Raw genomic sequence first — 25,161 nt, forward strand, 5'->3', positions numbered from 1 at the left:
TACTTTACCTTAGTTTTACATAAATGTTGAAGAAGCTATACAATGTTTTCTATCAAATGTTTATGTTCTTGAGTAGATTATGGTAATATAGTCAACTGATAGTCATTTGATGCAGTATTTGATAGATTCCTAAGTGAATTTGTAGCTTTGCTCAGAAAGGTAAAGATTTATACCATGGAGAAAAATTATTTGACTCTAAATGACAGTATTATATATTAAAATTTTTATAGTGAGGTTTATTTGATGCCAATGACTAGGGCAATGAGTTGTTGAAAGTTAAATATAACACCTGTCAGGATTTATCAAAATTGGGTTCTTCTATGAAAGTTTGATGTTGGAGCTTTAGAGAGTTGAAAGCAAACCATATAACTATAGAAATAGAAATGATAAGAAAAAAGCAGTAACTTTTCTAAGGTGATTTGGGGGATGTTATTTATTTGTTAACTTATGTGGTTGATACATTCAATAACATGTTAAAAGTGTGAAGATGGCTTGCATTTATAATTGATTACTACAGAATATAACTAAACTATGTTTGTGTTGTAAAACTAATTGGGTTATTTTAGTAAGAGAATTTTCAGGACCTATCTGTTCCTTAATAGTAAACTTGATAAAGATTTAGCTTGTAATTGAGATATAAATTGCAGATAGCATGGGCATTTGTATCATACATTTCATATTTGGGCAAAAATGACATCTTTGGAAACACAGAGACAGTGAACTAAATCTCTTCTTGATCTGATAAAATAGCATTATTGTTTCATATGATAAAACAGGATTACTGAAATGTACATTAAAGAAGTTGTTTTAAATGACTATAGGCAACAACCACCTCTGGGCACTCAAAGGTATTCTCTTTGGTGAGGCTACTTAGAAATATTCCAGGTATGATTATAAAAAAAGAAAAAAAATACCACCTAGAATTATCTTCTCTACCACAAGGACTCTGCTAATAATGGAAGATGTTTTTATAAAATTTCATTTGGATATGAATAGAGCAATAATTTCATTCTTGAGAATTTGTTCTTTAATTTGTAGCTTGTAGTTTACAAATATAACTAAATGAAATGATAAGTTATTTTAACTTAAAAATGGTACAAAATATTTGTAAGATCTATTTGAATTTCTAGTCTTTTTAATATTCTTATATAAGCATATCATACATAGAAAGAATTGCTCATATCTCAGGGCACAGTCTCTGTGAATTGCCATAAAATGAACATACCCATTTAACAAGCACTCATAGAAATTAAAAAACAAAAGGATAAAAAGAGTATATGAAACCCCACCTCATATAGTTACTTTTCTAGTAACTATACCCACAGAGCATATGCACTATCTTGAATTCTAGAAGGATAGATTACCTTGCTTACTTAATCACATTTTATAAATGTAAACATATGGTATGTACTGCTTTGCTTCTTATTCTCTAAATTACATTTGTAAGATTGTATGCATTGGTGAATCACTCATTCTCATTGCTGTGTAATATTAAACTGTATCCAGATTATGGTCCTTTCCCTCATTTGTAAGCATTTGGGTAGACTTCAGCTCTTATAAATAATAATTATATGGCCATTTGGAACATGTATTTTAGGGAATCTGTGTATATATTTTATTGGATATATAGGATATGTATATGCTCTGCTTTAGTAGATACTGACATTTTATCAAAGTGGTTATATCATGTTTCAACAGCAGGATATCAGTTCGGTTGCTCTGTATATTTGAGTATATAGTATCTCAGTAATATTTGAGACTTTTCATTCTTCTATTTCAGTTCATTTGATGTGTATAGAGGGAATTTTTTTATTTGAATATATTAAAGGTATTAAAAACTTTATAATTATTTGTCATATTATATATCCTTATATAATTATTGTATCTATCCTTTTTTATTATATGCATATGAAAATTGAATCCTAAGCTGGATACATTCACTAATATACTGGAGTGGATCAACTTGATTCATAAGAGACAACTGTTGTGTGAAGAATTTTGAAGGCTGCTTATTAGTTTGAAAAGGTGCCATGGTAGAAACATTTACATCACATATATTGGCAAACATTTGAAAACTGGGCTTTAACTTTTTTCTTGGAAAGCTAGTTTTTAAACATTTACCCAGCATGACACTGGATACGTACACTGTATACGAAACCATTTGGTGGAATTTCGTATCTCGTGATAGTATCTTTTGATGGATAGAATTCTTCATTTTAATTTATTCTAGTTTATTAAGTTTATTTCTTATGTGATTAGGATTTTTATGTGCTATTTAAGAAATATTTACCTTAGCAGTGATTGTTAAGATATTTTTCTGTAGTTTAAAATTACCATTTGAATTTCACAGTTAATGATCTCAAGATATTAAGGATAATTCTTCTGTGGTATTATCTTGTATACTTAAGATAGTTAGCTGGATAGCTTTTCATTAGGATAGTAAATGCTCCATGTATATGTTACCTTTTTAATGTAAAATTCATAAATAAACATGACAACACTGATATTTGTGTTTAATAATTTGATGTAGCTATTTATAGGTAATTTGTCATATTTTACAAAGTTAGTATATGTATTTGTGCATTGTCCCCTATAAGTTTCAAATAACATAATCAGATGGCTATTATTTTGAAAGTAAGTATCTGGTGCTCAGTCACATCTGAGTCTTTGTGGCCCCATGTAGTGTGCCAGGCAGGCTCCTCTGCCTATGAAATTTTCCATACAAGAATATTGGAGTAGGTTGTCATTTCCTCCTCCAGAGAATCTTTCCAGTCCAGGTATGGAATCTGCTTCTCTTGCATCTCCTGCATTGTCAGGTAGATTCTTTACCACTACACCACTTGGGAAGCCCCCAAGTATCTAGCAGCATAGCAAACTTAATATGTAACTTTAACCTTAACTGTAGACAGTTTATTTCCATCATATATTACTGAATGAACCAAGTCTGAAAAATATTAAACAGAATCAATGAAAAAAAAATAACCCTCAGAATATTAGGCTAATCTTTTTGCATTCAAATAAAATTATTGTCAAAATATATTTTTTGTATCTAAAACATTATACCATATAAATTGAATAAACATATAACTGTAGGAAAGGAAAGATATACCCAATCTGAATGCAGAGTTCCAAAGAATAACAAGGAGAGATAAGAAAGCCTTCCTAAGTAACTAATGTGAAGAAATAGAGGAAAACAATAGAATGGGGAAGACTAGACGCTCTTCAAGAAAATCAAGAAAAATGTTCCAAAGGAACATTTCATGCAAAGATATGCAGAGTGAAGAACAGAAACGGTATGGACTTAACAGAAGCATAAAATATTAAGAAGAGGTGGCAAGAATACACAGAACTATAAAAAAAATATCTTAATGACCCAGATAACTTCAATGGTGTGATCACTCATCTAGAGCTAGACACCTTAGAGTGGGAAATCAAGTGGGCCTTAGGAAGCATCACTACAAACAAAGCTAGTGGAGGTGATGGAATTCTGGCTGAGCTATTTCAAATCCTAAAATATGATGCTGTTAAAGTGCCGCACTCAGTATGCCAGCAAATTTGGAAAACTGCAGTAGCCAAAGGACTAGAAAAGGTCAGTTTACATTCCAATTCCAAAGTATTGCAATGCCAAAGAATATTCAAACTACCACACAATTGCAGTCATCTCACATGCTAGCAAAGTAATGCTCAGGATTCTCCAAGCCAGGCTTCAACAGTACATGAACTGAGAACTTTCAGATGTACAAGCTGGATTTAGAAAAGGCAGAGGAACCAGAGATTAAATTGCCAACATTCACTGGATCATGGAAACAGCAAGAGAATTCCAGACAAACATCTGCTTTATTGACTACTCCAAAGCCTTTGACTGTGTGAATCACAACAAATTGTGGAAAATTATTCAAGAGATGGCAACACCAGACCACCTTACCTGCCTCCTGAGAAACCTGTATACAGGTCAAGAAGCAAAAGTTAGAACCAGACATTGAACAATAGACTGGTTCCAAACTGGGAAAGGAGTACATTAAGGGTGACAATAAGTATATTGTCACCCAGCTTATTTAACTTACATTTAGCATACATCATACAAATGCCAGGCTGCATGAAGCACAAGGTGAAATCAAGATTGCCAGGAGAAATATCAATAACCTCAGATATGCAGATGACACCTCCCTTATGGCAGATAGTGAAGATGACCTAAAGAACTTCTTGAGGAAATTGAAAGAGGACAGTAAAAAAGCTGGCTTAAAGCTCAACATTCAAAAATCAAAGATCATGGCATCTGGTCCCATCTTTTCATGGTAAGTAGATGGGGAAACAATGGAAACAGTGACAGACTCTATTTTTGGGGGCTTCAAAATCACTGCAGTTGATGACTGCAGCCATGAAATTAAAAGATGCTTACTCCTTGGAAGAAAAGTTATGACCAACCTAGATAGCATATTAAAAAGCAGAGGCATTATTTTGCCAACAAGTCCCTCAGGTCAAAGCTATGGTTTTTGCAGTAATCATGTATGGATGTGAGAATTGGACCATAAAGAAGGCTGAGTGCCAAAGAATTGATGCTTTTGAACTGTGGTGTCGGAGAAGACTCTTGAGAGTCCCTTGGGCAGCTGGAGATCAACCCAGTCAATCCCAAAGGAAATCAATCCTGAATATTCATTGGGAGGACTGATGCTGAAGCTCCAGTACATTGGCCACCTGATGCAAAGTGCCAACTTTGCACTGTTGCAAAAACAGTGGAAAAGACCCTGATGCTGGTAAAGATTGAAGACAGGAGGAGAAGGGGATGACAGAGGATCAGATGGTTGGATGGCATCACCACGCTCCAGGAGATGATGATGGACAGAGAAGCCTAGCTTGCTGCAGTCCATGGGGTTGCAAAGAGTTGGACAGCAGTTGAGGAACACTGAACAGCAACCATCAAGATAAATATATTGTGAAGGATTAATTACAGAGTATGGCTGTGTGAACCTCATTAAGATAGTCAAAGATATAGATGGTATAGATAGATAAGTTTTCCCAGGTGGCTCGGTGGTAGAGAATCTGCCTGTCAGTGCACAAGGCACAGGAGATGTAGGTTCGATCCCTGGGTCAGAAAGATTCCCTGAAGGAGGAAATTAGAGTCCACCCAGTATTCATTTCTGGAAAATCCCATGGACAGAGGAGCCTGGCCAGCTACAGTCCACAGGCTGCAAAGAATACGACATGACTGAGTACACATGCATAAATAGATAGATATCGATATAGACATATGACTTAAATTATTGATGGAATACAGTAGTGCACCACATACCTGTTTTTTGCCTAACAGGAATTATAATATTAAAAACAGTATTATTTTTTTCTTAAAACTCTGAGTAAATTATATAAATGTCTATATGTTTGCCACAGATTGTATTGCCTTTTTATGCAATTCTGTGAATTGAATGTGTTTTTTCCGCTTCAAGTAACGTTTTTGATTTAAATGCACTCAGTTTTCTCTATCATAGTCAAAATATTTGAGATTTAATGAAACATAATGGAATTAAATATTTTTTAAATGGAAACTTCAATAGTTTCAATACACACATATCTAATAGACTGTTTCTTTTTTAATATCTGGGTTTTTATTGCAGACCACTTCATTAACTTCAGAGTAACTCATAACTCAAAAAATAGACATGCAAAAGTAAATGATATAAAATTGTGTTTTAACAATTAGTTACTAATTTTCAAATCTATATAATAGTGAGAAGTCTGCTGAGAAAAAGTGAGAATTTATAGATTAACCCTTGAAATTAAAGAAAGATGACATTGATTTATTTTCATATATTTGGATAGAGCCTAGGATTAGTAACCCAGAGTTATTCTTTTGTATATTCTTGCCTGCTTTAGATAGCCAAAGATGAAAAAATATGGAGTGTGTGTTAATTATAAGCTAATTAGCTGATTTTCACTGTTACAGCATTACTAATCACTGTGGGATAATTAAAGCAGGAAGGACAAAGGTGAATGAAAAACCGAAAGGTGTTTTGAAGATTGGTTCAAAGACTTTACGTGGCAATAATAAGTCTAATCCTGTACTAGTCGTTTTAAATAGCTAAATAATGAGTTTATCTGTAAAATACAGCACAGCTTACACAAACCTTAATTCATGAATGTGTCTGTCCCTGAAGATAAATGAAAGTTAAAGGAAAAAAAAAAAAAATCCAGTGAAGATAGACACTGAATAGAAGTAACTGATAACAGTTAAATATACTTTATTTACACAGAGATTACAGAGTTTAAGGGCAAATAAAGTTCAAAGATACACAGCTGACTTATTGAAGGAAGAAAAACAGTAGAAACTGAAGAGATGTCAACATGTAGAATATTTTATTATATATAATTTGAGCCCCAAACTAAAACAAAATTGAATTATACAATAAAATTATAGTCTGAGAGTACAAACACCCTTTAAAAAGAAAAAAATAAATGGTGAAATATATTCAGAAAAAAAATTCCAAATAACTAAGATGTTTTGGTACTATAAATGAAGACTGAATTTTTTTCTTTTTTGTAATTCTTTTGTATTTTAATTTTTATTTTTAACATTTTATTGTAGCAAAATGCACATACGATTAAATTTACTAACCTTAGAGTAAAATTATTGGACACACAAAATATCATCTGTATATTTTTAGTTCATATTTAATGATATATTCATTTAACTGTTAAAGTACAATATTGTTTTTTCTCTCCCTGAAAAGTCAAATTTTTAGTTCCTGGCCCAATATCTGGCAACAGCAGATGTTCTCTGAACCTTTGTTATCTAGAATATCAAGTTTATATAAACTAGGTAGAAGTTTTTTGTTTCTTTTACTAAATAAATCATTTTTTTCTGAAATACATCCTCCTTCCAAACTTTCCTTTCCTCCTCCTTCCCTCCTTTCCTTCCTTCATCCCACAAATTCCAACATTTGTGAAGGATTTACCATGCACTATGAAGATGGCTAACTAATGTTACAATGGTAGAACAGACAAGACATATACATTTATTAATTTTACAGTCTAAGAAGAAAAAAGATTATTGTTAAAGTAAGTCTCAATTTTGATAAATATCATGAAGACATACATTCTCAAATATAAAATAACTGGTACAGAAGTTGATATTTACTGCTTCAAAGGAAAAATAGAGTTTCCCATATGAGGGAATGAAGAGAGAAAGGAGTATAAAGAGATTTCTAGCCTTGGAGGAAAAGGGGAGCTTGGAATGTTCAAAGAGGGTAAATAATGTTAGTGTGCACGGATCACAGTAAGTAAAAAGGAAGGAGGCATGACAAAGGTTAAGTCTTGTAGGTCATGATAAGTGTATTAGATTTTGTTGTAAATGCCATTGGAAGTTGTTGATCATTTTTCCTAGGTGTTTAAGATAAGTTCTTTGTGGGGAATGAATTAGTGGGAAATATTTCTAGAAGTGGAAAGGTCATTTAGGAGGAGACATTTGCAGAGTACTAGAGATAGATGTGATAACTCAATCTAGGACGGGATCTCTGTGATGAATTTACAATGTATTTTAGATGCAGAACCAAAAGGACTTATTTGATTTGAAGTAGATGGTGAGAGAAAAAATGGCAAGCATGAATCCAACATTTGAACAATTGATTGTGTAGCAAAACCATTCACAACTAAGTTGGTTAAGATGGATCTGGGAGGCAGGTTCTAGTAATAGAACCAATAACTCCATTTGGAATCAAGAATATCTTGTCTTACCTCTCTTTTGCACTTGTTACTTCAAACAAAAACCATTTGAAGGCAAGTAGGGAATGAGGATTCAACGCTGTACATTCTAACTACTCATGAAAGGCAATGATCTGGCAAACCAGCTTCTCACAGCTAACTGTCCTGGGTTGATGGTTATAGAAGTATGTATGAATTGACACTGAAAAGGCATATGGCAACTGTTGGGACCCAAGCATTCTGTGGAATGAGGCTGACATTAAATGTACATGTAGTGCAACAAACTTCAATAAGCTCTGGGATTATAATGTGAGTTTATAGTGAGATTTGGATAGTATATGCAATGAAAGGAGTAGCAATGGCTGATTATTCTTTTTTTAATTTTATTTTATTTAACTTTACAATATTGTATTGGTTTTGCCATATATCAAAATGAATCTTCCACAGGTGTACATGTGTTCCCCATCCTGAACCCTCCACCCTCCTCCCTCCCCATACCATCCCTCTGGGTCATCCCAGTGCACCATCCCCAAGCATCCAGTATCATGTATCGAACCTGGACTGGCGACTCGTTTCATATATGATATTATACATATTTCAATGCCATTCTCCCAAATCATCCCACCCTCTCCCCCTCCCACAGAGTCCGAAAGACTGTTCTATACATCAGTGTCTCTTTTGCTGTCTCGTATACAGGGTTATTGTTACCATCTTTCTAAATTCCATGATTATTCTTTAAAAAAATTATTGGGAAAAAATAGGAAGAGTTTATTCCAAGGAGCAAAGAATTTCTAACTTTAATGTGAACTCTCACAGGAAAACATAAGCAAATATTAAAATTAAACAGGATAAATTTACTAAATTATAAAAAGAAGCTGAAAGATCTCTATAAACTTCTATCTTTACTATTATCTTCTCTAGAAAACTGCATCTCTCAACTTGAAGGAATCCAAGGGAAAAGAAAATAGTGTTTTCTTTCATTTTGTTAACCTGCAAAGAAGTTTCTATACATCCATATCTGCCTTCTTTAACAGGGGTGAAAACATAGGAAGCTTCCCTGTCATTCTTTGTCTCTGGAGGTGGGACAACTGATTGCCTTGCTTTGTTTGCATCATGAAATCCCTTATTTCACATATTTACTAGGTAAATGTATCATAGTGGATATCCATTCACAAGACCACAGTCTGACCTGCATTCTGATCCACTTTCCCTGAAAATTTGACCTTGGGAATTTTTTGCACTTAGTTCAAACCATTCCACTGCTAAGGAAAATAGATATTATCTGATTATACAATAGAGAGATCTGAATGTTACCATTTAAGGGAAGAAGCACTCATGGGACTATCACCTCTGGCAGTTTTGTATTTTAGTCCAGCATATCCCTAGCTATAATCTTGAGATGACCATATGATATTTAGCCTTGATTAACAAATACGGAAAAACTTGGTATTTAATCAGTTGGCTTCTCAAAGAGTTTCTCTTTACTCATGATAACCATACTTTATGTCAGCAACTGAAGAATTATGATATGGTAAAAGTAAGAACATTAATATTTTAAGGATCTCAAATATTTAAATCTGTTACATATATTGAATTTTCAATCTCAGATTCTAATAAATGGGCTAAGTATGGTTATTTGATTTCTATTGTTATTTGTGATAGTTACGTATTCAATGAGTTTATTTTGATATATAGTTATTGCGAAAATGCAAATGTATTTTCTATAAACATACCAGAACATGAATTTATTTCAACTGATGCATCTCATTCCAATCTGGTGGATGACAAGAAGTTATAATAATGTCATTATGAATACCTTATTATTTTGAAATAAATTGAAAAGTAGAATGTTTTTTAGACTAATTTGATGTCTCTATTATATGCTTAAGTTAAATCATGATTATTTTAGCACATAAGTAAATTACCATCAAAAATTATAATGGTATCACTAAAAACTTGGCACAGACATTCTGCTGATTCCTCGCACTCTTGCCACATGCTCTGGGATGGACAATGATCTATATTGTTGTAAAAGGAAATTAAACAATGCGGAGTATGGAAAAAGCTGAAGGAGTTGAGGAAATTTTGTTATTCCAAAATACTTACATAGCAACTTTTAACAGATTCAATAGTTATTATTCTGATGATACTTCCATTGTATTGGACATTCATAGGAGGTAATGGGAAGAGAGAGAGACAGACTGAGAAAACAGAGATTACAGATACTGTATTTTGAAGCAGCGTAATTGGGATCCACCTTCCCACTATTTTAAAAACACCACCATTTAATAATATCTGTGAATTAATGGAAAAATCATAAGCTCTGAACATCTACAATTTAGGAGCAAGGGTAAGTTTATTTTCCAATTATGGATTTTTAAATTAAGCTTTTCCCCCAGCTATAAAATTTATAAAGTGAACGTAGATTTAAGGTAGACATACTCCTGGAAAGTATTGTATGAAAAATACTAGGTAAGAGGACCTTTTAATAAATCTCTGAAACCATTATTTAAGAGATTAAAGTGTACTTCTTTCTTACAAGTGATAATGTTTATAATAAACCCTCTATCTAATTCAAACAAAAAATTTGTGAGGTTTGTCTCTAACCTCAAGAGGTTCTAACAGATCTCTTAGTAAAATTGGTTTCCCATGTTCATAGGATCTGTCCATCAACTAGCATATAAATCTATTATAGAGATGGAATTGCCATGACATCATTATTGTACAATGTGTCTGTTAATAATAGCAGAATAAACATCTTATCACTATGATCATTGATTATTTTGTGACTGCAAAGATGTGCTTTTAAAAATCGGAGATAATTATAACACATTGATACATGTATTTATTATATTTAAATATCTTTCACCTATTAATCCAATTATTTAAAGTAGAACTATTTTACTTCAAATTACTCATAAAATTTAATTTTATTCATGAACTTTCACAGTTTCCTAAAAGTATCATTAGTAAGTCAATTGTTCTTATAATGTAAATTTCAAGCATGACAAGTAAAATGTTGTATAAAAGGCTTACCGTGCAAAATTATTTTGAATACTATTACTAGAACATTTGCCCACGCGTGAAATAGAAACATAACTACAAAATTTTCAGGTCAAACCATAGTATCAGGAAAAGGTTGAACATAAATTAAGCATGAATCCAATATATTTGGGAGGGACTTCATTTTCTTCTTGAGAAATCAAAGAAGGACACTTATTAAACTTGGTATGAAATTTCTCAAGTAAAACTTAAAAACCTAACCTTATTAAGGACACACATAACAAAAGCACTGGCTTGTTCAGTGTTTCATTTTAAACTTTTGGGAGTGATTTCAGTTAAGTATATATATATATATATATATATATATATATAAAGGATTAAAAGACACTATACCTATTCTAGAGGACATATGGAAAAAGAATTTCACCAGGGATCAAGCATGTGAGAGTGTTCATTCCTTCATGTGTTCCACACAGACTTACTGAAAGTAAATATATGCATAACACAGTGCTGATCACTAACCTGCAAACTGAATAAGAGCTCATTTTGCAACACCCTGAGGGGTGAAAGGGACAAATATGTATGTGTATATTATGTCAGTCCAACATAGTAAGATATATTGAGGACGCAAAATGTGCCAGGCAATGTGCTAAATTCCTTATAGCGATTACCTCTTTTAATCCTCATAATACCTCTGTGAGAGAGGACTTTTGCTTCCAGTAAAATTGAGATTAAGAGAAAGTATGAAGCTTGCTCAAGGCTGAACAACCAGAGAGAAGTAGACTAGAGACGATGCATCCTATTAAAAGAACATGGAGAAAGCTTTATAGAAGAGGCTAAGATGATAATAGATGCCTACTGGAGTCTATGAAGGCATTTTCTCTTATGGGTGTAAAATTTGAGCAGGTTGTAAAATTATAGAAAGATTATGAGCTTTGCAAGAAAGTGAAGGCAGATCCCCGTTGGGAATATTTCCATTTAATAAGATTTTCTTGGAGTATTGCTTTCTGGCCTTCATTTTATCATGTATAATATGTGATAGTGGGGCAACATGACTTATAAGATTTTTTTGAGTTCTAGAATTTTCTGACACTATATCTATTTACATAAAAATAAAAGAAGTGGCTTCTAAGTTAATGCTGAAGCATCTGAGACTTTTGAGGCTATATCACTGATTCTGTCATCCTGTGCATGGATTAAACCTTATCTGTTTTCTCCAACAATAACCAGCTATGAGTAGATTTTTTTCCCCTTTAAAGACATTGAAAGTCATAAATGAGAGGACTGACAAATCTGTGGTAGTTGATAACTCAGGATTCTATTCTATCCCAGTTAGGACTCTCTTTGCTTTTTATCCCCAAATGTTTTCTAGTTGCTGTGGGAAAATTTCATGTTTTATACCTTGAAAGATTTCCCATTGCCTTGTTTGAAAAGTCAGGGTATTTATAGCCCTCAGAGGGATGTATCAGGTGCTGGGTAGTGATAACCACTAGTCTCCCAGAAAAAGCCAATGAGGTTGGGAAAATAGCAAAGGAAACAGAAAAAGACCTATATGTAAAAATAAAATAAAATAAAAAATTCTAAATCCTGTGTTATCTCTGCTTATCAAAAGAAAGTCAAGATTAACTTATATTTACTTAGAATGGGAAACTGGAAAATTAAAGCTAATTATTTTTCTTCCAACCAGCTTCAGTGAATTTAATCTGAAATAAAAATCATCTAATATACTGCTTAGCAAAATGCTTTTAGCTCATTCATTAAAAATTGTGTGAATTTCCTAAGAAAAAATAAGTATATAACTAAATACTCAGGCAATCTTCTTATGTAATCTTTGAAAGTCATCTTTATGGGCCTGAAATTAATGTTTGTATGTATTTTCATCCACTTGATTGAACTTGTGGTTTGAAATGAATTGCTTTTGCATCAAATATGTTATATTAATCTTACTATAATAAGCAATTCTACCTTTCATCTATAAAAACATAAATAGTGAGAAATATTCAGGAAGACCTTTTATAAATGCAAATATAAAAATATTTATTTCACCATATTATTGCTTTGTCATTTATATGCTCAAATTTTCAGAGAACAATAACAAAATTGGCTTTTAAACTACTGATTCCTTCCTTTATTATTTCTGTACCATAGTAAGATACTTTTTTCTCTCAAAATTAAGATTGAAAACAAAAAGATGAAAAAGCAATACATTGATTAGTATTTAGTGACAAAGAATACAAAGAATTCAGAAAAAAGAGCAGAAGTCACCAAAAGTAGAGTCAGCCATAGGTTTTTGATAAGTGCTTTAGTGGATAAACTCCTCCCATCATTTGCTCTGTTCAAGCTGGGTTATTAAGTGAAATTAATTCCATTTCCCACCTTTAGCTTTTCTTATGGCAAATGTAGTAGGTAACCTGACATCTTTGATTAAAATTTTCTTTAAAAAGAAGTGATAGAACATAATACAGGATTATTAAACCCATTGTGTAAGCATAATGATTTGAATCAGTTGTATGCAAATTTAACATGCACAGCATTTCCCAGAGCAAGCTTGTTAAAACATCACATTTATTTTCAGGTACTCCTGCCATCCAGGGTGTTTGATTCAGTAGATCTGGAGTAACATCTGGGAGTGATGTTTTAATAAAGCATTACAAGGGTGATTCTAAACAGGTTGTTTTTAGATCACTTTTGGGAAAGCTGTTTTTGAGAGAAATGAATGATATGTTTTTATATGAAAAGCAAAGTAGGTAGATAACACAGAACATTAAAAAAATTGTAGAAGGGGCATTACTAAGAGGAAAAATTGGACTCTGGTAGTAGTTAGTTAAAATAAATCTCTTGCTATTTTGTTTAGTCTTCACAAAATCTCTGAGAGAGGTATTATCATAGGATAAAAATCTAAAATTCCAAGATAGTAAGGATTTTTTACATATATTACCAACATGATATATTACCAGAGTTCATGCTGTTTCCACTTTGCTAAACAAAGTTGAGGGAATAAGTAACAGGGAAGAAAGAAATCATTTAAGTAGCAATTCAATGAGAGGCAAATAGGTTGTGTGTGTGTGTGTTAATTACTTCCATAAAAGCCAAGTAACGGTTATTTGTTAAGGACTAAGAAAGAAAGGAAAAAAAAAAGTGCCTACCCAACTACTCTGGGCTTCCCAAGTGGCACAGTGGTAAAGAATCTGTCTGCCAGTGTAGGAGATTCAGGAGACATGTTTGATACCTAAGTCAAGAAGATCCCCTGGAGAAGGAGATGGGAACCCACTCCAGTGTTCTTGCCTGGGATATGCCATGGACAGTGGAGCCTCAAGGGCTACAGTTCATGGGGTCCCCAAATAATCAGACACTCCTGAGGGACTAATCACGAATGCAGGCAACTATCCTAGTAACCTAGTGTGTGAATGCAAACACATATAATGTTGTGTCATTTACAATCATCATTAGATTATTGATGCGTGCACATTCTCCTTAATCTAATGTTATATACTTTCCCTTTAACACTTTTGTGGACACATAATGCCAATAAACCCAACTTCTTAGATTTGTGCTCACCTTGATATTCAGAACATCTGATAGAAAATGCACTTCTCTTTTGCTAAAATTTTTATTTACATTGACTGAGTAAACATTAAACCACTTAGCTGCTATTGTAAGTTAATTTTGGTTCATGGAAATTCAAAATCATCTGTCCTTAAACTTCAAAAATTATTTCCCATTGCCTTAATTTGGAAGTGGATGAACTGAGGCTTAGAGGGACTGACTTCTATTTCTGCTTTTTTTGAACTTCTGAAACTCTTCTCCTTACAAAGTCATTTATGAACACTATTACATAATGCTTTCTCCAAGGAAAGAGAAAAATACATGCACACATACACAGGCTTTTATTTTTGGTATCTGTGGTAAAATTTTGTCTTGGGTAGTATACTTATATCCTGGAATCCCTTTTCTCCTTTCATCTCCTCCTAGACTCTGGTATGCTAGTAGGTACTTAAGTGTTGCCATTTGATGAGAGGAATTCAAGTGTGAGCTCTCTAAAGAGGATTTATGTTTTAATTGTGAAATTAAAAACAAAACAAAAAACCCTTCAGATCTTATTTAAAACAAATTTTAATCACAAAACAAAGAAAAGTGAATTGATATTCATGGCCCTTTTTGTTGTTGTTTAGTCACTAAGTCATGTCTGATTCTCATAGGATTTCCCAGGCAAGAATACTGGAGTGGGTTGCCATTTCCTTCTCCAGGGGATCCTCTCTACAAAGGGTGAGTCAGTCAGTTCAGTTGCTCAGTCATGACGGACTCTTTGCGACCCTGTGGACTGCAGCATGCCAGGCCTTCCTGTCCATCACTAACTCATGGAGTTCACTCAGACTCAAGTCCATTGAGTCAATGATGCCATCCAACCATCTCATTCTCTTTCCTACTATCAGGGTCTTTTCCAATGAGTCAGTTCTTCACATCAGGTGACCAAAATATTGGAGTTTCAGCTTCAGTATCAGTCCTTCCAATGAGTATTCAGGACTGATTTCCTTTAGGACGGACTGATTCGAGCTCCTTGCAGTCCAAGGAACTCTTAAGAGTCTTCTCCAACACCACAGTTCAAAATCATCAATTCTTCGGTGCTCAGCTTTCTTTGTAGTCCAACTCTCACACACATACATGACTAGAAAAACCATAGCTTTGACTAGACAGAACATTGTTGGCAAACTGTCTCTGCTTTTTAATACACTGTCTAGGTTGGTCATAACTTTTCTTCCAAGGAGTAAGCATCTTTTAATTCCATGGCTGCAGTCACCATCTGCAGTGATTTTTGAGCCCAATAAAAACAAGTCTGTCACTGTTTCCACTGTTTCCCCATCTATTTCCCATGAAGTGATGGGACCAGATGCCATGATCCTGGTTTTACGAATGTTGAATTTTAAGCAAACTTTTTCACTCTCCTCTTTCACTTTCATCAAGAGGCTCTTTACTTCTTCACTTTCTGCTAGAAGGGTGGTGTCATCTGCATATCTGAGGTTACTGATATTTTTCCTGGCAATCTTGATTGCTGCTTGTGCTTCTTCTAACCCAGCATTCCTCATGATATACTCTGCATATAAGTTAAATGAACAGGGTGACAATATACAGCCTTGACGTACTCCTTTCCTGATTTGGATCCCGTCTGTTGTTCCACGTCCAGTTCTAACTGTTGCTTCCTGACCTGCATACAGATATCTCAAGCGGCAGGTCAGGTGGTCTGGTAGTCCCATCTCTTTCAGAATTTTCCACAGTTTATTATGATCCACACAATCAAAGGCTTTGGCATAGTCAATAAAGCAGAAGTAGATGTTTTTCTGGAACTCTCTTACTTTTTCGATGATCCAGCAGATGTTGGCAATTTGATCTCTGGTTCCTCTGTCTTTTCTAAATCCAGCTTGAACATCTGGAAGTTCATGGTTCATATACTGTTGAAGCCTGGTTTGGAGAATTTTGAGCCTACGTTAGCATTTTAAGCTAGCATTACTTTGCTAGCGTGTGAGATGAGTGCAATTGTGTGGTAGTTTGAGCATTCTTTGGCATTGCCTTTCTTTGGGATTGGAATGAAAACTGACCTTTTCCAGTCCTGTGGCCACTGCTGAGTTTTCCAAATTTGCTGGCATATTACTACCCAGGGATCTTTTGGCTAAGAAAGATGTACAACTTGATAAAACTTTTTAAATTTGGGGCAAAATAAGAACTGCAGCCTAGGAGACAGCACCTCATATAGCTCTGAGAAACTGCTCCAAAGAGGAAGGTCAATATATAAGGTTTTGGTGAAGGTGGAGTTCTATTCCATTAAGCACTCATTTTAGAAAGGTTTCTGCTAGTTATGAGGATCTGATGTCATCTTGAAGGGATTTAGTGCTTTTATAGATATGAGGAGATACCAGGATTGGGATCATGAAATCAGTTCCTAAAAGCATCCAACTGTCTAAAGACCTCTCCTACCAGACTCCCTGGAGCACAGTGTCTCTCTCCACCCTGAACTCCCTCAGGGGATGTTGAAAGTCAGCAGCTGTAGCAGCACTGGGTTGATCTCCATAGAGGCAGATAGCAAATTTCCTTGTTGTTCAGTCACTGGCAATGCAATTGGTAAGTGCAAATTTGTAGACAGATCTAACCCATGTCTTCTGCATTACAGGATTCTTTACTGCTGAGCCACCAGAGAAACCATTTATGACCCTAGGATTAATTAATAAGGGTACATACTTTTAACTATCTGATGGATGAAAACTATCAGTCTAACTCAGCACAAAATACAATTGCCATGCCAAATCCTTAATGGAACTCTCTGAACTCTGCTTATTATTTAATTCTATACCCAGCCTTAATATTTTTCCAAATTGTTTGAATAGCTCATATGTTTTTTGGCCCATTTTCCTCCAAATACTGCTAGTCAACATAGCATTTTGGAAGTCTAAGGCTAACATAGGCCATGTAAGAATATGTTTGATAACTGGTGATGACATAATCCTGCATTACCAAGGTGGACAATACATAGAGAAAATAGAGTTCAACTTCAATAGGCATTTTCAATTAATATTTATGAAAAACTCATTCAATGACATATACTTATAAAATGCCTCACCTAAATATTTTACTTCTTGGAAGGAAAGTTATGACCAACCTAGATAGCATATTAAAAAGCAGAGATATTACTTTGCCAACAAAGGTCCATCTAGTCAAGGCTATGGTTTTTCCAATGGTCATGTATGGATGTGAGAGTTGGACTGTGAAGAAGGTTGAGAGCTGAAGAATTGATGCTTTTGAACTGTGGTATTGGAGAAGACTCTTGAAAGTCCTTTGGACTGCAAGGAGATCCAACCAGTCCATCCTAAAGGAGACCAGTCCTGGGTGTTCATTGGAAGGACTGATGCTGAGGCTGAAACTTCAATACTTTGGCCACCTCATGCGAAGAGTTGACTCATTGGAAAAGACCCTGATGCTAGGAGATATTGGGGGCAGGAGAAGGGGGATGACAGAGGATGGGATGGCTGGATGGCATCACCGACTCGATACGCGTGAGTTTGGGTGGACTCCAGGAGTTGGTGATGGACAGGGAGGCCTGGCGTGCTGCAATTTATGAGGTCACAGAGTCAGACACAACTGAGAGACTGAACTGAACTGAAATATTTTAGTTTGAATATGTATGGACTATCAGCTGTTTACACCTTAGAGTAGATTGTTCCTACCTGGCTAGCTCACACATAATTCTGATTAAATAAATTATCCATACCCGAATCCTATGGGATTACTTACTCTATTATTTCCACACTGCATCTAGCCTTCCTTATGTTCCCAGCATGTTAGGAACAAGTAATTTAGTTGCTAAGATTTTTCCATTTGTCTAAAGGCAAGCTTATCAACCTCTATGAAGAAAGTGTATGCTATCTTGCACCCTGTTTGATATATCATGGGAATCAAGATTAGACTTTTGTTGATTTGTTTATAAGGAGGTGGTAGCAAAAGCAGTTAAATGCATTGAGAAAAAGAACTTTAAAATATATTTAAGACTTTCAACAGAACATATTTAATTCTGGCAGTAATAAAATAGATGGGATTTCATTGTAAAGCTGAGCAGAATTCAGCTTCTAATATGTCAGCTTTACATGACAGATTATTAATAAACTGCCACTGTTATCTCTTGATACCAGTCTTTGGTGACTGCCTTTTTTTGAACTTGAAACTCAAATGTGATTTTAAAAGCAATCTTTACCTTGTGAGCCATTTTCTTCCTTTAAATACATTTTTTCTTTGTTCTCTATAGCAATTATTGTGTCATAAATGGTTTCAATTTCATTATACTAGCATTTTCCAAAAATTACTAGGGAATTATGTGCCTTTAGATAAGATAAAGGTTTGTTTGTTTGTTTTGATGAAGGCAAGGCAGAGGAAAAATTAAGAAAGAGGGTTTATTCATTTCCTCAAGTAGCTTTCCCCAGTGTTTATGGGTTTTCTCTCATTTGCTTATCTCTGTTGTAGATAGCCATTTTCTACTACCCATACCTTCATTAATCCAAGGAAACACATTGAGCATCTCTATGAAATAGGCATTGTACTAGGAAAACTGATAGACAATGAACAGAGCCTGCAGGAAATGTACAGTTCCTGAGAGAGTTTATAGAAGGGTCTAAGGTTATCCTCCAGATATAAAGGGTCATCACCTATGAAGTTCTCTATGCTGTATATCTCCTTGTTACTCCATCAAAACCTTAGCTACTGTCAGAGGAAAGTTAAGAATTGCTTCACTGTGAGTTATAATTAGTGCATAAGGAACACAGAATCTGATGATGGTAAAGAAAGTGTATATAATGTTATAGAGAGGCCAAAGCAAGTAGAAACAGCTATAGATCAATAGAGGTATGACTGAATTGGTTGTATGTAAGTAGCATATATTATTTTTATTGTCATAATTGGATGACTAATGTAAAAACTATCAGGCAAAACTAAAAGCAAGAATCCATACTCTCAGTCAGGTATTTATCAGCATTTCCTAAGCACTTAATCATACACTATACACTGCTAGATGACTTTATACAAGAGTATGAGAGAGTTATTTTTGAGATAAAATTAAAATATGCCAAAGGTGAGTTAGCAAAGTATGTGTGACACTTAAGAATCCTGACTTTGCCTATAATTATGTGTGACCTTACCAAGTCATTTATTTTCTCAGATCTTCCTTTTGTTCAAATACAAAACAAGGAAGATTACACTATGAATTTTGAACCCCTTTACATTTTATTATTCTTTCTGTATTAGTTGGTATACTTTGGGTCACAAGTAATAGGAAACTAACTTGCTTAAACTCTAAAAAAGCTTTATCATTACACTTTATAAGAAGTTGAGCAGTTGTATAGTTCCATGAATGATTAATTTAGTGACTCACTGGCATCATCAAGGGCCTACTTTTTTTCCATCTTTGTACTCTGTCCCTTTTCATAGCTCTGTCCTTGCCAAGCTTCCCTCAGTATTCAAAGATGCTTACCAGAATCTCAGGTTTCCCACCCAGATACAAGATACCCAATAGAAGAAAAGAGACTTCACTTTCTTTGTCTTTTGAGGTTATTGAATAAGTCCCACCTGACTGCCTACTGCCCACAAATATTCCTTCACATTTCATTGAATAAACATGTCACATGCCCCAGTCTAAAAGAAACAATTCCTATTGGCTTAAACAGATTATGTTTATGCTATGTATCTGAAAATGTGTCCTGCTTCCTCAGAATCTCAGGTCTGTGCAGAGAAAGAAAGAACTTTAAAATATTCAGGTTCCCTTAAGAAGATGGAAAGGAGAGATGGTTCTTGTTCAGGTATCCAGTGGGAACTGTTATACTTATTATACTTTGTTGGTATACTACAGTCTTCCAGAATGTATATTTTTATTGTCCCTGAGGACAAAATAGATAAACTATGGTTCTACTTCAGAATGAAAAGTTTCCAGAGATGCAAAAATAAAATTAAGTAGGTAATTGCCTAGTAAATAAGCAGTTCTTAGTATTTATGTGTACATCCTTTCTCAAAATTCTTTAGTAACTCCTCATTTTCAGTAGAATACTTTTAAAGTATACAGGATAAAAATTTGATCTCTCACAAAATCGCACAGCCCTGTTCTCATCCACAATGCATACACAGGCCTTTTGTTTTCAAGCTTTTGCCTTCGCCCATGCTAGTCTCTCAAAAACGTGACAATTACACTCCAAGAAGCAACCCTCACTCCATCTATCCTCCTTATAATCTTCCCTTATACCTGACCAGCTTATGCATATTTAACTGAAAAGGGGCTACTCTTGCTTTATTCTTTCAAGTTTCACAGCCTTCTTTGTAAAGTTGTTGGTGAGTCCTCAGATAACCCATGGTTGTATCATTTTCCCACTGAACTATGGCTCTATTGCTATTAGATTGATTATTTTATGGTTTTACATTTACCTGGTGATCTCTTTACTGGACTTTACCTTCTGAGAGGTTGGTGTTCTCGCTGCTCTTGTATTTGACTCTCAAATAATGAGCATAGGTTTATTATCTGTGTACTCAACTGTATGCCTGGGAAACAGAGGGTGTAGGAGTCAGTGTACATACGCCAAGCAAGTAGTTGGACATCTTTTTTTTTCCCATGATAAGGAAATAAGATACTCTAGAGAAGTGGTTCACAACATTTTCCTCAAATGGCAAAATATTGCCCTAACCAAAAACTTAACCTGCAAGAGACAGTCTACAGAATCGCACTATTAATGACCTAATACACATGCAGACTTTATTTAAATATGGTTTTTAATCTTCTAAAATTTTGCTAACTTTATATTCTCTCATGTTCAGTTGTTAAACTGATAAATGTGTATTCTTTGCCATAAAATTCTCAGATTTTGTTTAAAATAAAATAATGTTTATGTGTCATTATGTAAGATCAGTTTCCAGAATCACCCTGTTTATTCTGATTTCCTATCCCAAACCAGTATATACCCTGTGAAGTGTTGAATTTTGTAATGAAGAATCATAGATTTAATAAAATGGGAAAAAAAATCATGAAATGAAACATTTTATCAATGACATCACTGTTAATTGCAGTATTCTTTGAGTAACTAACCTCACTGCATGTTAAAAAAACAAATAAATCCTATGGCTGTGTTATTATAATTTACCTTCATATGTATCACTGTGTTTGTAAAGGTAGCATGTACAAATTATTTTCATCACTTTGAATTCAAAGATTCATATAGATATGTAACAATTTTTAAATACAAGAATAGTTTGTGTTGTCCATTTATAAATTGTAACAATTAGTAGATTATGATTGTTTTAGATAAGTATTGGACAAGAAAAATATTTCAAAATGAAATCACTGGGGAAGAAAAAAATATTTAGGGAGAAAACCTAGCAGTATAGTGTTTGAGTTGTCACAAATGAGGAGACAGTCGATAAGTGATTCATCCTGTGCCTATCAGAGTGTACTTATAAATCCATCTGACATCTCTGGCCTATGAGAAGACCGAAAAATGAAGTTACAGACTTCTTACTAAAGATGACAACATCAACAAAGAGGGTTTGAGAGTGCTATTTGGCTATATCCATTTATCTCACTTCTCTTCATTCTGTTCTGGACTTTTCTCACACATGTCTTCAAAATCCCAGGAAGCAGGGCCAAAGTTTAATCTCTTGTTTTATTTCCAGTAAGGACATTTGATTGTTTTCATAATTGCACAAAAAATGAATAATGTATACAGATCAGATCAGTCACTCAGTTGTGTCTGACTCTTTGCGACCCCATGAATCGCAGCATGCCAGGCCTCCCTGTCCATCACCAACTCCCAGAGTTCACTCAGACTCACGTCCATCGAGTCGGTGATGCCATCCAGCCATCTCATCCTCTGTAGTCCCCTTCTCCTCTTGCCCCCAATCCCTCCCAGCATCAGAGTCTTTTCCAATGAGTCAACTCTTCACATGAGGTGGCCAAAGTACTGGAGTTTCAGCTTCAGCATCATTCCTTCCAAAGAAATCCCAGGGCTGATCTCCTTCAGAATGGACTGGTTGGATCTCCTTGCAGTCCAAGGGACTCTCAAGAGTCTTCTCCAACACCACAGTTCAAAAGCATCAATTCTTTGGCACTCAGCCTTCTTCACAGTCCAACTCTCACATCCATACATGACCACAGGAAAAACCATAACTTTGACTAGACACATCTTTGTTGGCAAAGTAATGTCTCTGCTTTTGAATATGCTATCTAGATTGGTCATAACTTTCCTTCCAAGGAGTAAGCATCTTTTAATTTCATGGCTGCAGTGACCATCTGTAGTAATTTTGGAGCCCAGAAAAATAAAGTCTGACACTGTTTCCACTGTTTCCCCATCTATTTCACACAAAGTGATGGGACTAGATGCCATGATCTTCGTTTTCTGAATGTTGAGCTTTAAGCCAACTTTTTCACTCTCCACTTTCACTTTCATCAAGAGGCTTTTTAGTTCCCTTTCACTTTCTGCCATAAGGGTGGTATCATCTGCATATCTGAGGTTATTGAGATTTCTCCCAGCAATCTTGATTCCAGCTTGTGTTTCTTCCAGTCCAGTATTTCTCATGATGTACTCTGCATATAAGTTAAATAAACAGGGTGACAATATACAGCCTTGATGTACTCCTTTTTCTATTTGGAACCCCCACGCCCAAGGTAAGAGTAATCCAAGTAAGACGGTAGGTGTTGCAAGAGGGCATCAGAGGGCAAACACACTGAAAGCATACTCACAGAAAACTAGTCAGTCTAATCACACTAGGACCACAGCCTTGTCTAACTCAATGAAACTAAGCCATGCCCGTGGGGCAACCCAAGATGGGTGGGTCATGGTGGAGAGTTGTGACAGAATGTGGTCCACTGGAGAAGGGAATGGCAAACCACTTCAGTATTCTTGCCTTGAGAACCCCATGAACAGTATGAAAAGGCAAAATGATAGGATACTGAAAGAGAAACTCCCCAGGTCAGTAGGTGCCCAATATGCTACTGGAGATCAGTGGAGAAATAACTCCAGAAAGAATGAAGGGATGGAGCCAAAGCAAAAAGAATACCCAGCTGTGGAATGTGTACAGTTCTGGAAATATGTTATGGGAAAGTATAAAGTTAAATTTTGAAAAATAAGGAGACCTACAGTTTGCTCTTGACATATGTGGACATTTGCAGCATTTTCACTTTATTTCTTGTATCCAAAAGTATTAGCATATCCTTCAAAAGACAGTTTGGCAATATCAAGAACTAGCTTTAAAAATACAAGAAAAGAGGAAACTATGAAAGAAAAGTATCCTCATTAGTCATCCTAGGGTACAGATTCAGAAATATCAAGGTTTAAATAGATTTCATGCTTTTCTTTCTCTTCCTTGTACTGATTCATATGTAGAAACCATCATTTAAGACATGCATTTTTTCCCAATTGAAATGTAATAAATACTTTTACCCTTAAGAAATGTTATCCATTTCTGTATAGCCTTCAAACTGTAAACTTAAAAGATTGCATATTACTTCAGTTCATGATTGCTATCAGAACAGATCAAGGCAGAGTTTGTTGTTCAGTCACCAAGTCATGTTCAACTCTTTGCGACCCCATAGACTACAGCACACAAGGCTTCCCTGTCTTCACTATCTCCCTGAGTTTTCTCAGACTCATGTCCATTGAGTCAGTGATCCCATCCAACCATCTCATCCTCTGTTGCCCTTCTCCTCTTGCTCTCAATCTTTCCCAGCATCAAGGTCTTTTCCAGTGAGTGGGCTGTTCGCATCAGGTAGCTAATTATTGGAGCTTCACCTGCAGCATCAGTCCTTCCAATGAATATTCAGAGTTGATTTGGGTTTAAAAAGTCTTTAGAGTAGCAAAGAATGAGGGAAATTAACCAAATGCCTTATTTTACAGTGATCAATTTAGATAAATATTTCCAGTTTATTAATTCATTTACTAATATTACTAATACAATTTAAAATCAGAGTATTTGTTTTATTTAATACCTAGTTTAGAGTTTCTTATATAGTTTGGATATTAACACTTTAACAAATATGTTGCTTACAAGTATTTTCTCCCATTCTGCAAACCGACTTTCTTTTGTTAATGGTTTACTTTGCTTTGCTTTTATTAAAAAAAAAAAAATGTAATCCCAGTTGATTATTTTTGCTTTTTTTTCACATGTGCTTTTGTTGTCCAGCATAACCGAGACCAGCATCAAGAATCTTTTTTTCCCTCAGTTTTCTTCTAATGGTTTTATGGTTTTAGGATTTACATTTGAGTTTTTAATTCATTTCAAGTTAATTTTGTGAATGGTGAAAAATAGGCAATCACTGTCAGACTTTTGCGTGGGAAAATCCAATTTTTCAAACACCATTTATTTAAAAGACTATTTTCTCCATTGAGTATTCTCGGCTCCCTTATCAAATATTAGTTGACCATATGTATATGGATTTATTTCTGAACTCTTGACTCTGTTAGGTTGAAATATGTGTCTGTTTTTATGCCAGTACCATGTTTTGATTACTAAAGCTTTGTATTTATAGATAAAAATCAGGTGATGCAATGCCTCTACTTTTGTTGTTCTTTCTTGTAATTGATTTGGCTAATCCATTCAACTTATGATCCATAAAAATAGGATGTCATTCTATTTTGTATGTATGTCTTCTTACATTAATTTGTATATGTGAAAATATCCATGATACATAGGGGTGAATCCCACTTGATCATGGTGTATAATCTACTAATGTGCTGTTGAACTTGATTTGCAAGAATTTTGTTGAGAATTTTTGCATTTAAATTCATCAGGGATATTAGCCTGTAGTTTTCTTTTCTTATAGTGTTCTTATCTGGTTGTGGTGTCAGGGTAATACTGGCTTCTTAAATGAATTTGGGAGTGTTGCCACCATTTAAATTTATTGAAAGACATTGAAAAGTGTTAGCGTGAGTTCTACTTTATATATTAGGTTGG

The 25,161-nt window shown here is 34.6% G+C and overlaps 1 protein-coding gene across 13 annotated transcripts in view; it reads left to right on the forward strand.

Moving 5' to 3' along the window:
* Positions 1 to 25,161, forward strand: part of PTPRD (protein tyrosine phosphatase receptor type D) — a 2,538,842-nt gene that overhangs the window by 1,169,342 nt on the left and 1,344,339 nt on the right. The window lies entirely within an intron of this gene.

The sequence above is a fragment of the Bos javanicus genome, chromosome 8, assembly GCF_032452875.1.
Source record: "Bos javanicus breed banteng chromosome 8, ARS-OSU_banteng_1.0, whole genome shotgun sequence".
In the NCBI taxonomy this organism is placed as follows: domain Eukaryota; kingdom Metazoa; phylum Chordata; class Mammalia; order Artiodactyla; family Bovidae; genus Bos; species Bos javanicus.